This window comes from Ischnura elegans, chromosome 6, assembly GCF_921293095.1.
Source record: "Ischnura elegans chromosome 6, ioIscEleg1.1, whole genome shotgun sequence".
Lineage (NCBI taxonomy): Eukaryota > Metazoa > Arthropoda > Insecta > Odonata > Coenagrionidae > Ischnura > Ischnura elegans.
Window position 1 is genome coordinate 95,439,541 of NC_060251.1, and position 15,474 is coordinate 95,455,014.

A 15,474-nucleotide genomic window follows, 5' to 3' on the forward strand; every position below is an offset into this window, starting at 1 on the left:
GGTTCATTATGATAATTTTTTTTCTCAGCTTCTCCCTCATTAAGAGATTTTTGCGGAGAGACTGCATGCTATCAGTACACGCAAAAACTAAACAGGTTTAGTTTGGTGTGTTTTTTTTATTGATCTTCAAACACGGGTGAAATAAATTTTTTAACGGATAATAATTATTTTGATTCTCATACAATTTTTTATTGAAGCGTTAACTTATATCTCGGTAAAATTATAGGGGTAAAATTATTGCTTACGGCATTCGATAATAAGAAATAGCTTGGTATCTGCATTTTATCTTTGGCAAGATTTTCAATCAAGCGTTTTTCTGGCAATATCTTCCAAATTGTTAGTGAGGCTTACCATGGCCTTGGTTGCTTCAGCATTTTTCGTACGTCTCTTTTAGTTTTTTTTTATTTCTGACTAAATTCGATAAAGCTTCGAACTCGAGATCATTTTTTCCCTGAAATGTTATTTTCTTACGATTAACATAATAATTTGGTGCTTCAATCATTCCAATAAGCCTCCTGACGTCATGAATATTATAAGAATGAATTCTTATTCGGCATAAAGGAATTTTCCTTCGTGTTTCCTATTTTTTGAAGACGAGAAGCCTCGTGATACTTTTCGTAACCGCAGTTTCGATAGCATGTGGAGATGCATTGGTCATTGCGTGGTAAAAGTACCCGTCGTTGATTTTATCTTCATTTGTTATAACAGTAATTCGGTAAAATGTTCACTTCCCCTCCTTTGCTTAATTTATTTTTCTTCTTTTTTTCAACTGTACTGTTTTCTTCATAAGTACTTAACTATTTTATCCACTTGCTCCTCTTATACATGTCTTCTTTCATATTTTATGTTACATTCTTCATTCTGGAGAAATTCATTTTGCATGAGACATATTGGATTATTATGCATCGTTAATTTCGCGAGGATATTAATTTTTTTCCAAAATACTGCGAGGAAAAAGTAACTTTGAAAACTTTGTAAGCAGTTACGCGCACTGGTGCTAAGTTATATCATAGAGTAAGTATATTCTGGTACTTTCTCTATGGTTGTATACACCAAGAAAGAAGTTCGCCATGAAAAAATCATTTCGCTTGCTGGAACTCAAGCTTAGATTTTTCTATTCCCAGTAAGGTATCTACATGTATGCACTACCCCTCCAGCCGCCTAAAGTGTTATGCAGCTCCGATTTCCTTTCATTATCTTTGCGGCCAGTAATTCCAATATGAGATACAGTAAACTGCTGATGAGAAACTGTTGTATTTATGCACCCATTGACCTGGTGTCCAGAAAAAGTTCAAAACCATACTTTTGGGAGTAACAACGAGGATAAAACTTTTAAATGAGCTTACACGCGTGCTTTTGAGAAGAAAACTATTTAAAGAACTCAATATCGCAGTAAAACATTGGAAAAGAAAGACCTTTGCAATCAGTCACAATAGGGTAGTTTCCTTCATCAAAGAAAACGAAAGGCATTGATTGCGATTCGTTACCCACCATTGGTGTATTCATAATATACAAATTATTTGGTTTTAGAAATACCGATTTAGACGAATTTCAAGGGTCAATTTTATCCTCATTTGAAAAAGGCCAGATTGGCGCCCATGCAATGCCACTCAACGTGACATCACAGGGACCTAGATACTATACGAGTTGTCAGGAGTTTTACATCGTCTTAGATTACCAATGCATGCATGAGGCACAGAGCTTAGGGAGACATCTCTTAATAATCACCTGTTGAAATTGCCTATGGTCGGAAAGTTTCCCTAGTTTGATAGGGTAATAATAATCCTTATTCAAACAAGCGCTACCTGCTAGCAGGGTACTCAGCTACCTACTAGCATCCTGCGTCGTATCATCGCTTAAAGCCTCGCCCCAAGGTCACCTCACTTGACGGCAGCGGGAACCAGAACGACGTCACACGGAGTTTTCCAAACATTCATACTTAGCCGTCGAGTTTTCGCGCGCTTGAAATTTTTCACTTTTCATTTGATCGCGAAAAATAGATATTGTCATATAAAAATCTAAAAGCGTGAAATACGTACTCCAGGAGTAATAATCTTTCAATTTAGGCAATAAAAAATAATAGGAAACCACCCTATAATGGTAATCGCATTAATCCATCCACCAGGAACGTGTAAAATCGTAGACGCCTTAACCTTGATTTCATTTATCATTTTTTTTCTGTGAAACACACATCTTATTGGATTCCCCGGCACGCTGGCACCGTTTCCGATTGTTTACGGACCCTTGAAGGAGAACTCAATCTCGCCAACGAAGAGATGATCCTGATAGCGTCCCGCGCTCGGGATAAAGGAAGATGGCGGATAAAGAAAAGAGAATCGGCAAGCGTACCTCCGACGACGACTAAGGGAATTCATGGAAAGAGGGGTATAGGGTTGGTTCGCACGTGCCACATGTTGATACGTGCCCCTTCCTCTCTTGAGTCGCACTCAAAGAGCTAGAAGATCTTCTTTGGGATTTACATCCAGACCTCACGCCCTCAAATCTCTCTTCACAACGAAATCCCATCCCGCCTTTGTGGGGCGGGAAGTTAGTTGAGGAGAGAACCCGACGCCTCGCCACGACCAAAGATCTTGAATGCTTTAGAAGCGCTGTCCCCTTTCCTCCCACAGAACAAAATCAGTCTGTGGTGATGAATAAATTAGAAGAACTCCACGTTTTTATAATTAATTTATTGGTGCTCATTAATCTAGGCCCATTACAATTCAGTCTCTCCCTTAGATACATAAACAAACATCCCGGCCTCCTTAGCAACTGTACAAAATATGATTGCACCACAAGTTCGTTCAGATTACTATTGTCCGAGCGATCGTCCTAACGACAGTTGGCCGAACTAGCAGTGTGAACGCATGCCCTGTCAATAGTTACTGTAGTTCCGAACGTTGACACTTTACGATGGTTAGGCGCTGGGAGACCGGAAGAGGAAGCGGCAAGTGAAAGACGAAAAGTTCGTGAAACTCGCTTCGCTATATTTTTTTCATGGACTTGTCCAAGCCAGAAATAATATGGGCGGAAGAAAATTTATTCGTTAAATATACGTTGAACAAAGTAATATCTTGGCCCTGCATACCTCAACGGTTTTGCTAACCGTCAATTTCTCGTTCACTTTAGATGTCAGCCCTAAATGGCAGCACAGATTTTAAACATCGTTGTATGGATGCACGATAGTTCCAACGATTGCTGGAACAATCGTAATCTGAACGAGGCATAAGTTTAACCTGACTGCAAAGGTCTACCCGTTACCAATGTGTTACTCCCATTGCGATACTGACTTCTTTTAACAGTCATAGTTTTCTTCTCAAAAAGGCGTTAGTAATCTCATTTTAGAGTTTTATTCTCGTTATTGCTCAAAATAAATTATTCAAATTAATGCTCTTCCTCAAGTAGTATATTGAAGTAAATGTCTTTAACCATTTTACCACTTCTTTGGATGGATTAAAGAAAATTTATTGAAATCAGAATGGGGGAAAATAATCTCTTTTGTAGAGGATTACGGAGAGCAAGCGGTGAGAAAATAATTTAAATATTCATAAATAAAATCCGAAGATCCAAGCGTTATGGAGTGGAATTTTCCCATATTGAAATAAACACTTGCGATTTTCCACGATTTTAATTTTTTTTCCTAACCTAGGCTTTGATGTTACGTCATCATGTCAAGGTACAAAATGTTTGGAAAATTTTATACCATTTTATCACATATACGATTTTATACCTTGTAGTTGATTTAGGAACATCAAGACCTATTCTTTGAAAATCGGCCATCATTTGTAAGCCAGAAGTTCGCGTCAATTTTTGCAAAATACATGAATAATGCTGCATCTCATCAATATTAGTTTCTTTTCTATCTGTTTTACCATGCATGTTTAAAATAGCTGTTTGAGTTATCCGTATTGGCGTAGATAAGAGTATTGCTTTATCGAATCAAATGTGCTGTATAATAAAATAATTCGAAAGGATATGATGCTTATACTCGAAGTTAGAATAAAATACTTACGTTACAGTAAAGAAACTTTTGGCTCCTAAGAAATTGATTATTTGACTTGTTGCTTATAGTGGGGTAAAATTTTCATGATGAATTCAATTGAGTGATATTTAATGAAGAATTTACGTGGGTAGAATTGATTAGAGAATAGTACTTATTTATGGTTAAAATTTGTGCATTAAGCCATAGTCTAGGTGGGTGATTCACAAAGTTAGCTCCCGATTTTTTTACTAATAGCCAAGGAGATAATACCTTACATTATCTGACATTATATATTTAAAGTTATTTCGGAATACCAGCCTTTTATTACATGGTCATCATAGCTTTTGATTGAATAGTATTAGTATAAGGAATGGAATATGCTTGAAGTATAGCGATATTATATAGTAAAGTTAAGAGATCAAACTGAGTAGCAAAAAGCATACAAAATTTAATGTTTATCCACAACTTATCTTTGTAGTCGCTTTGTATTTAAGCTGAAAAATTTTACTCATTTTATTTTGTTTATTTGGGTGTATAGTTTTTTTCCATTTTGAGTCAATAAATCAAATATTTTCTTTATCATTTTTTTCTCATTTAACTAGCATGAGGTATACCGAGACTAATAAAAAAATAGGCAAAATTCGCATCCATGACAGATCCATCAAAGGGACGTGTTATAGGACGGGTTATCTAATGGAGGATATGCTACCGTCGCAACCTACTCCTAGTTGCGTGACCAGGAGTGTGGGAGCTGCTATAAACCTTCTATCTCCATCCCTTGGGAATCATTTTCTTTGCCTCCGTCAAGGGTTGCGTTAATACCCAAGGGAGAAGTTTCCGTTCGGGCTGGTTAACATTGGCCTTATCAGCTCAGCTTAAGAACTTAACGATGTTGGAAAACGAAATCACCGATTTTCCTAAAAGATGTACTTCAATTGGATTAATTTTGGTAGGAATTTTCCCAAAGTTGGTAATATCTGCAGTGAATTTTTATACTCACCTTAGTGGCATTATTAAGTAATGAGTTTTTACACATTTTTACCTTTGCTTCTCTTTACATTAAATAGATCGATTATGAGGTTTTTAAGCCATTTATAGTCAATTTATCATTGCTGATTGTGATTTTTTGCTCATGCAAAACTTTTAGCGCATTCATTTCTAACCAAGACATAGGAAAATAGACAAGATTGGCACGATGGAGAAATCCGTTTAAGGGAAGGTTTTTTTCGGAAATAAGATTGAGGGGTTCGGGTTGGTGTTGATGACTTCCCTCCCCGTGGGCCTGGGTTTTCATACCGGCGGTGGCTAATATTTTTCAGAGGTAACGCGATCCCTGCTCGATTTTCGTGTGGAGGCACTTCAAGCGCAACACTCCGTCCGTCGTATGGGACGTTAAGCCGTGGTCCCGTTTGCGCCTTTCGATAAGAGCTGGCTATTGCCGACGCGGGGTTTCTTTTGAACCACCCTTCCATCCCTTATGGCGCAAATGACCTGAACTGTCAATCACCAGACCGTGTCATGAAACGGGCCCTCAGCAGGGATGGCAAGCGAAACGAAACGAAAATGTTTCGACCCTTGACGAAACTTTACTCTCAGAAACGAAACTAAATTAATCGAAACTCCGCTGCTCATAATTCTATTTCGATTCCAAAATTTGAGTAGAGGGGGATAAGAGGGATTAGTTTCGACCCATTACGTTTGACATACGTGTAGAGAGGTTAAAACATTGAGCTTAAAAATCCAATGGCCAGTTTGCGTTCACCGTTCTCCTATTAGTGGTAAAAATATGAGTTCCCCATGCATCTGAAGGCGGTAGGCCGAACCTCTACTTCATTCTACCATACTTCGTACTCGGTGTGTGGGTCGAAACTAAACTGTTTGAAGGGGAAGCACGTGGTCCTTTCGGTGCAAAACATTACCTGCGTTTCGTTTCGTAGCAGAGTTTTAGTTCAGTTTCGACCCGAAGTAGTTTTGACTCCGATTTCGTTTCGACCCTGACTTTCATTTCCCGGGTTTAAATCAATTTCGTTCCGTTTCTACATTTCGCTCTCGGGAACGAAACTATTGAAATTTTACCGGTTTTGACTTTCGTTTAGTTTCGATTGCCACCCCTGCTCCTCAGGTGAAAATGCATACTTTGTGACTCCAAGGGTCCAGAATCATGTTAGGACCAAATGCTTCAATTTTGAAGTTTGTAATCGGGCGTACATGCTTACGTAGGCGAACAAAGGTTAAGCAAATTTTTACGTCGATATTGACTGCTATAGCATTGACTCCGAAGAGAAATCTCACCAATATTATTTGCGCAGAAGTGTCCAAGGAGTTTCAATACGCTTACTATGGAAGAGGTAGGAAAACAAAAGAAGAGACTGTTTCGAAGGAGAAATAATTTCGTCTCCTTTTCGTGGTGAGAAAAATTAATATTCTTTTTGGCTTACCATTGATCCCTAAAAAGTAAACAATTGAGAAAAAGGGATCTGTAATTATACTCTTTGCCTACGTAGTTAAATTCACTTTTTCCGCTTGCGATGTATCCTATCCATCGACTATCGTTCAAAGTTGAATTTCTTCAACTTCGATAAAGGATTTATTTTGACACTTATACAATTCGTGCTCTCTTCACAGTACTTTACAAACGATATACATTCGTACGAGTCGAGCCTTAACAGCCGACTTCTGCAGCAGTTACTACGACTTGTAAACCCCTTCTTCAACATGCAAAATACCATATCATACTAAATTTTATCGAATGGTTGAAAATTTGTTTTTACTTGTGACAACGGCACCAGCCTCCATAAGCATCCTTGGACAGCACCCTTTGATGCGGAAAGGGTCTTTTCCTACCCATCGCCTCACTAGGGTATACAGTATTCCGTGAGTTTCTCACGGGTCACGCAATCACCCTTCTGTGGCCGTCCATTCCGCATATTGATGGAGCCCTGGCCCAATGCATGTCGTTCGCTGCATTCGTTTCGGTCATGCCATACCGTTGGCGCTCAAGGGATTAGGCATTCAGTCAACCTCAATCCATCCACACCCGTGTTTTTTTTCTGTGGCTTACATGCCTGTAACTGGTACGAGCTAACCTCGTCACTTGCACGTGACTCTGCGGCAAATACTTTTTACTGCAATGTCGTAACGTCTTCATTTCGTCGCCTTGAATCACTGCTGTGTTGCCACTTATGTCTATCGCAATATTGTGTGGAGAAATGCGATTTTTTTATTGTGCTTTATGTATTAACCATTAGCGGAAGCATCAGTACATAAAGTCAGTTTTGTCAAATATTCATTAGAAATTAATTATACAGAGTAGCAAGGTTCGTTTTAACTTATTACCTACTTCCTTTATTAAATTTTTACAATGAATGGTTTAAATAATACAGCCCGTCCGATACATCGGATATCATGAACGGGCTGTGGGTTACTGTAATGCATTCTTATGGATATTTTGCTAAAATTATTTTATAAATGAGCATAATAATCATAACAGTGATTTGATATTTAAGGAAAATAATAAAATATCAGATCAATTCAAACAGAATTTATTTTGACACTCATACATGATATTTGCAGAAGTACTTTGGATAAAGCCCAACTTTGCATTTACTACAAATGAATTAAGAATCATCGAATATAGCCAAGCATATTAAAATGCTGTATTATTGATGGCTTCCGTAAAAATTAATCCCATTGGCGATACAAAGCCTAGAAATAAAAAAAATTAATTTTACTCTTCAGGTTAATTTCAATTATAATTAATAGTAGCGGGCGTAACTTGGTGGAAATCCATAATCGCAGGAATAGAAGGATGAGCAACTTTGCTATTTCCACATAGTAATTTATTGACACCGACCATGGTTTCATTACAGAGTAGCATTATCAAGGTGAAAAATGCAGATAAATTGACAGTATATATAGGAGAAGGAAATTTACCTGCATTTTTCACGAGTTTTCTCAATTTTACTCTGTAACGAAAACATGGTCGGTGTCAATAAATTACTATGTGGAAATAGCAAAGTTGCTCATCCTTCTATTCCTGTAATTTCAATTAAATAACCACTTTCCACCAATAAATTGATCGATGCGACCAGGATTTTCTAATATCTTGTTTAAGATTAACTTACCACTATTTTCCCCTTTCACTGCCCAAGCATTTCGCGATTAATGCAGAAAAAATGTTCCATATAACCAATTGGCGTATCAATTTTATTGATGCATTCTTCTATTTGTTTTTCAATTATATGATTGCTCCGGCGACTAACCAATAATTATTGGTAGCCTGAGCCGTAAAATTATCGTCACAGTTTGCAATGCATGAATTTACGTGTCCATAGACAAATAAATTAGACTGTCATAAGTGGGGTTACTTTGAGATACATGGGGATTTCATATTTTTTATATTGATTTTGCTGAGTAATGTTAATTTTAACTCACTTTCCCGTATTCTTTTGCATCTGTGAGCGGTGATGCCCGAATGAGCATGTCCACAACTTATTTTCGTCTTGGATCTGAAAAGCTGAGAGTTCTTGCAAAATTAATTCATTTATAAACGAACAATATTTAGGAAAAGCAATCTTTGGAATGTTACGGATGTTTGCTATGCTCTCTCCGAATTGTGTGTCAGTTAATATAATAATTCTTTACTTCAGAACTTCGCCGGATTTCTGGTGCATTAGTTCACCAACAGGGCTTATGTTATTTTATATAAAAACATTATAGTAATTAAAAACGTTCATTTAACCCCAATATCTTTATGCGGAAAATTACTTAGTCGTTATTACTCCCATAAACATAACGATATTTCTCAAAGTTGAGCCAGAAATGATTGAAGTAGTACACTTGGCCTCTTGTGAGGTGGTGGCTTACCATCAACTTGGGTATTTTCCTTGATAATTCGGTATATATGCGCATTTTTTTAATCCCTTGTGGGTCCCCCGTGTGTGTGTACGGTACGTGTCATCATGGCTTGCCAAAGGGGTCGCTCCCTGTCGCATATTGATGGCCTAACACATCGCTCCCTCCTCCCCCCAATAGCCTCGACTGCTGTGTATCCAAAGGCCAAAGGACTCGTAAACTTGGTGGGTTTGGACCTGCTCGTGAGTGCGTGACCACAAGTGCTTCTATATACGATCCCCCTCGAATATTCTTTCGTCCGCCTCTTTGATAAGGCTCCTCCCAGTTATCCCTCTTCAGGGAGAAGATTCCACACGGGTTGGTTATCATTGCCCAGGTTAACTCAAGGAACTAGCCATATTATTGCCGGCCTCGGTGGTGGCGGGTTGAAGTCCTCGCCTGCCAAACCGAAGGTCGCGGGCTCGAGTCCTACCTGGGTAAGTTAAATTATCCAGGGCATGGGCGTGCGTGAATGTTCTTCTTTGTTAATTGTTAATACCCCATTGTAAAGGCCGTAAATTTGCTGTTTGTGGGATATTGGAAATAAATAGGGCATTTCCATGAAAATGTAAACTTTTTTCTCTCAAGTTAAATTTTAGGCTGGAAATATTTTATCCTGATAAGTCAATATTCAGAGCCTTATTAAAAGTTTTCAAATTATACTTCGATTCACAGAGTTTTTAAGATGCTTGAAATCGTTACACTTAGGAGGTTGACCTGGCAATAATTCCGTCACATGTTAATTTTGGGCATAGATAGAAAGTATTTCGATAATTTATTTTGTTTCTGCATATGAAAATCACCATCATAAATGTTTTTGATCATACATTGCTAAAGGTTTTGCAATATTTTTGCATTTTACAATTTTATCGAAATATCCTATTGCATAGTTTTCTCTAAAGATAATTCCGTCACAAATGGAATTGCCCGATAAATATTTTTAAAATTGAACCCTCACCCAATTTTAGCTACAAAAATGTACCATATTGGATTAATTTCTCTAGGAGGGTGTTTTCGCGCTGAAATAAAGTAGGCAAAAACGAATAAAAATCAAATTGAAAGAAAATTAGTTCACTGTATCGTAAATGCAAATTTAATGTACTAATTGCCTCGATAAAGGCACATATAGCTTATGCAACAATCTGCACTCCTTAGTCGCCATCAACAATAGACAATAAAAACGAAGTTCGCTCCATCCAATGGAAGGCAAATGAGCGTAATTCAAATATCTCCAACAGATGGATATTTATTTTTTCGTGTTATCCCCGTGTTGAACTGAGATACTTACGAAAGTAAAGTTCAAAGGGATAACATTTTTGCAAAAATAGTAATTTGAATTTTAGGGATTTTCTTTGAATTAAAATCATTTCCAAAGAAAGTTTTGTCTTTCCGCGGCTTAACTTCTAATCTAAGAGTGTAGAGCAAGTGTCTCGTGACTGCTTGCCTCGCAAGTTTGAAAATTTAAATTAAGTATTTACTTTGAGTTAAAATTTTCGTATTTCTGGTACAGAGCTATGGTAATAGAAGTCCATTCTCAGAAATTTACGAGGTAATTTCAAAAGTTTTATGCAAGTAATTAGTCGCAAAAGAGATGGAATACGACCGAACTTTTCATGGCGGATTTTTCCCGTAGAGGAACGTGGTAGCCTAGTGGGTAGATCCCGGCTTCACAGCCCGGGAGAAGCTTTCGGACGCCCCCATAGAAAATCTTCGAAGAACCAGAAGGCCCAGAGAAAGGAAATGCCCCTCCTATCATGACCGTGTGGTATTCACATGCCTTAGGCCTAGACTGGGGTGAGCTCTATCCTCACCCATCCAAACCAACCTTCGGATTGAATCGCTTTACGAGTGACTCGTTTGTAACTTATGCTTGATATGTTCATGGTGTATATTTAATAGACCCTGGCATATATTTGCCTGTATCTAAAACTTGAAAAATTTATTTTGTATTTTCTCGGATTCAGTTTTTAAAATTGAGCAGCAAGAAAATGTTGGCAATGTTCTGTACACTTATTACTCTAAAACATTTAAAGATGTTGGTTCAAGTTTTAAACGAGTAATATGCCATTAAAGAGGTAAAATACGACTGTTTTAGCGGGAGTTACGTCACGTTCCAATGTATTGATTGCTATTCGTTACCCAACATCTGTGTATTCATAATATACAAATTATTTGGTTTTATGAATCCCAGTTTAGACGAATGGCAACGGTCAATTTTAACTGCATTTGAAAAAGTCATGTTCCATTGTTTTCTTTGAAATGGCCCTTACCTTCAGAAACTGCAAAGGTTAGGAAGGGGAAGGTGGTCACCGACTGTTCGGCACTTCTCAGCTCGAGAGAAAGGGTGAGGATTTTGTGTCGTTCGGTTCGACGACGTGTTTCGTTGAATGGTGCGCCAGGGTCAGCCTTTGGGAACTTTGTACCTTTACCCACTACTTGCTATTCGAAACCCCTCACGTTCTCTTGAGAAACAGGTTGGATATTGAGGGAGCAGTCGGCCTGCTTATCGCCAAATGGTCTCAACTTTCAAGTCAAGGCAGGGGAATGAGTTTATTCAGATCCACTAATTCAAAACATTATTCACGCCCAGTAGTATAATATTTTTTATATTATTCACAGCCCTATAGGGCCAATTTACTGTGAATGAAATAGGACAAAATACGGTAACAATGTAAAAAACCAACAACAAAAAAACAAGAAGAGAAAGTTGACATTTTATTTGCTGGCGATAATGGGAATTAGATCGTGTGGAGGAAAAGGGTAGTTAGTTTCCTTCATCAAAGTAAACGAAAGGCATTGATTGCTATTCGTTACCCACCATTTGTGTATTCATAATATACAAATTATTTGGTTTTATAAATACCGGTTTAGACGAATGGCAACGGTCAATTTTAACTGCATTTGAAAAAGGCCAGATTGGCGCCCATGTGATGCCACTCCACATGACGGCACAGGGACCTAGATACTATACGAGTAGATAGGAGTTTTACATCGTCTGAGATTACCAATGCATGCATGAGGCACAGAGCTCAGGGAAACATCTCTTAATAATCACACATTAAAAATACCTAAGTTCGGAAAGTTTCCTTCGTTTGAAAGGGGAATAATAATCCTTATTTAAGCCAAGCGCTACCTGCTAGCAGGGTATTCAGCTACCTGCTAGCAGCATGCATCGTATCAGCGCTTTAGCCTCGCCCCAAGGTCACTTGCGGCAGCGGGAACCAGAACGACGTCAAACTGAGTTTTCCCAGCATTCATACTTAGCCGTCGCGTTTTCGCGCGCTTGAAAATTTTCACTTTTCATTTAATCGCGAAAATTAGATATCGTCATTTAAAAATCTAAAAGCGTGAAATACGTACTCTAAGAGTAATAATCTTTCGATTTTGGCAATAAAAAAATAATAGGAAACCACCCTATTATTACGTGATGATTAAGTGGATGGATGGAGTGGTTGAATGAATTTATGAGGTAAAAGAGGCGATACAGAGATGAGCGAGAGCTTGAGCAGAGAAAGCACCTCAGGGTAATCGAGTGTAGGGTATGATGAAATCGTTTGGCGGTGAATAATATGGGAGAGATAAGTTTTATCGCCCCTCAGAAATGAAATTCTCCCTCAATTTTATCGAAATGACGTCAACAAATAGTCTTCCTTCAACAATACGATACCTCCACTGCATAAGCGCTCAACAATCGCCCACCGATTCAAAGCCGCTCATCTAGATAGCCATTATAATACTAGTGGAGCGGATTCTATTCGATGGGCTATAGAATCCGCTCAACTAGTATTATAATGGCTATCTAGATGTAGGATTTGAATCGGTGGGCGATTGTTGAGCGTTTATGCAGTGGAGGTGTACACTAATTACGCTATAGTTTTCAAACCGTTCCTGTTTAACATTATTTTAATGTTACAATATGTTAGGGTGAAGAATTTCATGTGCTGTAACAATTACCTCATATTAAATAAAATGGTGTAAAACCATCGTTTGTATCGCGTCTATTAGAAACTTATGATGTATCGTAGCATCAATCAAATAATTAATATTTTTTCTTGTGCATTTATCACACTGACGTGCCTAGTCGAAAATATGAGTGAATTTTCTAATGTAATGGCACATTTTGACCTGGAATTTTGTATTAAATATTTATAACTCAAAGCTGTGATGGTCAAAAACCCTAATATAATTGGTATTCTTAATATATAACGTATTCTTGTGAGAGATAAACTTTTTACTTTGTTTCGTGAGGGTGGCATTCGTAAAATACTTTCGAGTATAGTATTTTCCCCATTTATTACGCAGTCTCATACATTGTGCAGCGTAGATAACTACAACTTTCATTCGGGTGAAAATGCAAGGTAGCGAAGAAGAATTTCATTATTGTATTCAGATTAATGAAATATTTTGTGGTCTGTGGTGTGGTAGAAAAGAGGAAACATTTAATTTGCTAACAAATTGGACAAATAGGCGTGTGGTCCAATTGTTATGTGCTATTATCATTTTTGCTTTAGACATGCAATTCATCGCCTTTTTCCTTAAAAGTTTTCTTGCATTTTATAAGCCTAAACCATCTATCTTATTTGAGCTTATCGGTGGACGTGGAGGTTTTGTGGATGAGAGAAGGTTTTAATTCAGCCCTTAACCCCTTATAACCCAGAGCTTCTTAAGGGAGAAATCAAATTTCAAGATTTTTCATTCTAAAAGGATGAATATTTTGCACTCAATCATAATTATCGAGACAGATCAATATTTCGTCATTGAAATTTACACCATAAATTAATACGTAGTTTAGATATTTCCTAAATAGAGCTAAAAATTTATACGTTTTTGATGTTGCTTTGAAGCAACAATGGGTTATAATGAGTTAATCGTGTTACTCCGTTAACATTGTCGTACCCAGCCCAAAGTTCAACGTATTGTTGCTTGAATTCATTCAACAATGAATTATAGCGTTTCTCTTATTCAGTGGCAGACATATTTTTCTCTCCTCTTCAGCCTTTTGAGGATGGAGAAAGTAACTCTTCTTTTCTCGGCGGAACTTCCATAAGTCGTCTTGCGGTGTGGGAAAAACATTTTTATCCGATCGGAGTGCTTAGAGCGATTCATACTTTCTTTACTGCTAGCAGATCTTCTTTTGTGTGAAAAAAATTATATAATATATGCGTCCGTCGCGGCTTTTTTCCTCGAACAAACGCAGCCAAAAACCCCGAATAACCTTATCTCGGTGCTCACTTCTCTCCTGAAGCAGTTCCGCTATCTCGTGCCCACTAAGCGTCCTTGCTTTCTCGCTTTCTTATCTGCGCGTGCCTTTTTTTAATCCCGGGGACTAGTCGAATTAAAAACGCCATCCCTCTTCTGCGGTGAATTACGAGGCAACACTTTTTTAGATTCCGGTTGAGCACTTTCAAATCGCTCTACCTTTTTCCTTTCTGCTCACGTGAGAAGATGATCAAAGGATTTAACAGCACAAAGTTTTCTTTTTTTCAAGCAAAATAGGGTTTTGTGTTATTTGCACCAAGATTGAAACTCACTATGAAATATCATATGGCTTAATCAAGACTCGAACCCGGAGAATTTCTTATATCTTATCACAATCGATTTCCTGTAATCAAATACTGTGGTTAAAGTTTCTGCAAGAGGCTTTCGCTGAAATGGATTGCAGTTCTCTCCATGGTTTCCTGGCTTACCCGGAAACCATGTAGATAACTCTCAATATTATGGAGCCAAAAAAGAATCTCTATGGTGATTCCCTGGTAACGTAGTGATACCTTTTTGATATTATGTTTACATCTATATTTTATCATTGATGAGTCAAAAAGCTATTGCTGGTGATTTCACTTTATGCCGAAAATGGTGGCGTTTTTATCATCGCAGTGATATTTAACTGTTTTACAAGTTATTTCCATAGAATTTGTTTCTGAATAATATTTCGTGACGAAAATTTTTTTTTGTTATTCAAGGCTACGCAAATTATTCTTCAGATATTACCAATTTTTTTACTCGAACAATTGAGAGTGTTAATTCCCATAGAGAATATTCATCCCATCGTTGCCCATTCAGTGTATTAATCTTGATCGAATGTTTTTTCCATAACTCTAACATTTCCTGCTGAGAATAAAAAAATATAAGAACTCTTCTCTGCGGATTATTGATTTTTATAGCTTTCGATGAACAATGCGCGTAACAAAAGTTAAACCCCATTGAATATTCAGAGATATTTGAGATCTCCCCATTGAATAACGATCCTATACCGATGAATTTATTAATCATTATGCATATTTCTCTTATTTATGTGAATTTTATATTACTTTCAAATCAATAATCGGCGTGCGCATTGGCGCTGCCATATTTTTTCTGTCCCTTGGCGTGCATGCTTCATATACATATAGCTTATTATTGTGACGGCAGTGCCTTTTGTAAACATTCCGAGCGTAAATCGGTTTCCTCAAATCAAATGCTGTGGTGTCAAAAAGAATCTCTATGACGATACACATATAGTATATTCATTTGTCTCTGAAATCATGTATACCTTTATATTTTATCGCTGATAAATCATGAAGCAATTCCTGGCGGCGTAGGTGGATTTAGGGGTGGGGGGG

At 37.6% G+C, this 15,474-nt stretch overlaps 1 protein-coding gene across 2 annotated transcripts in view; it reads left to right on the plus strand.

Annotated features, from left to right (window-relative positions):
• Window positions 1–15,474, plus strand: part of LOC124161207 (cadherin-87A-like) — a 1,373,415-nt gene that overhangs the window by 1,313,136 nt on the left and 44,805 nt on the right. The window lies entirely within an intron of this gene.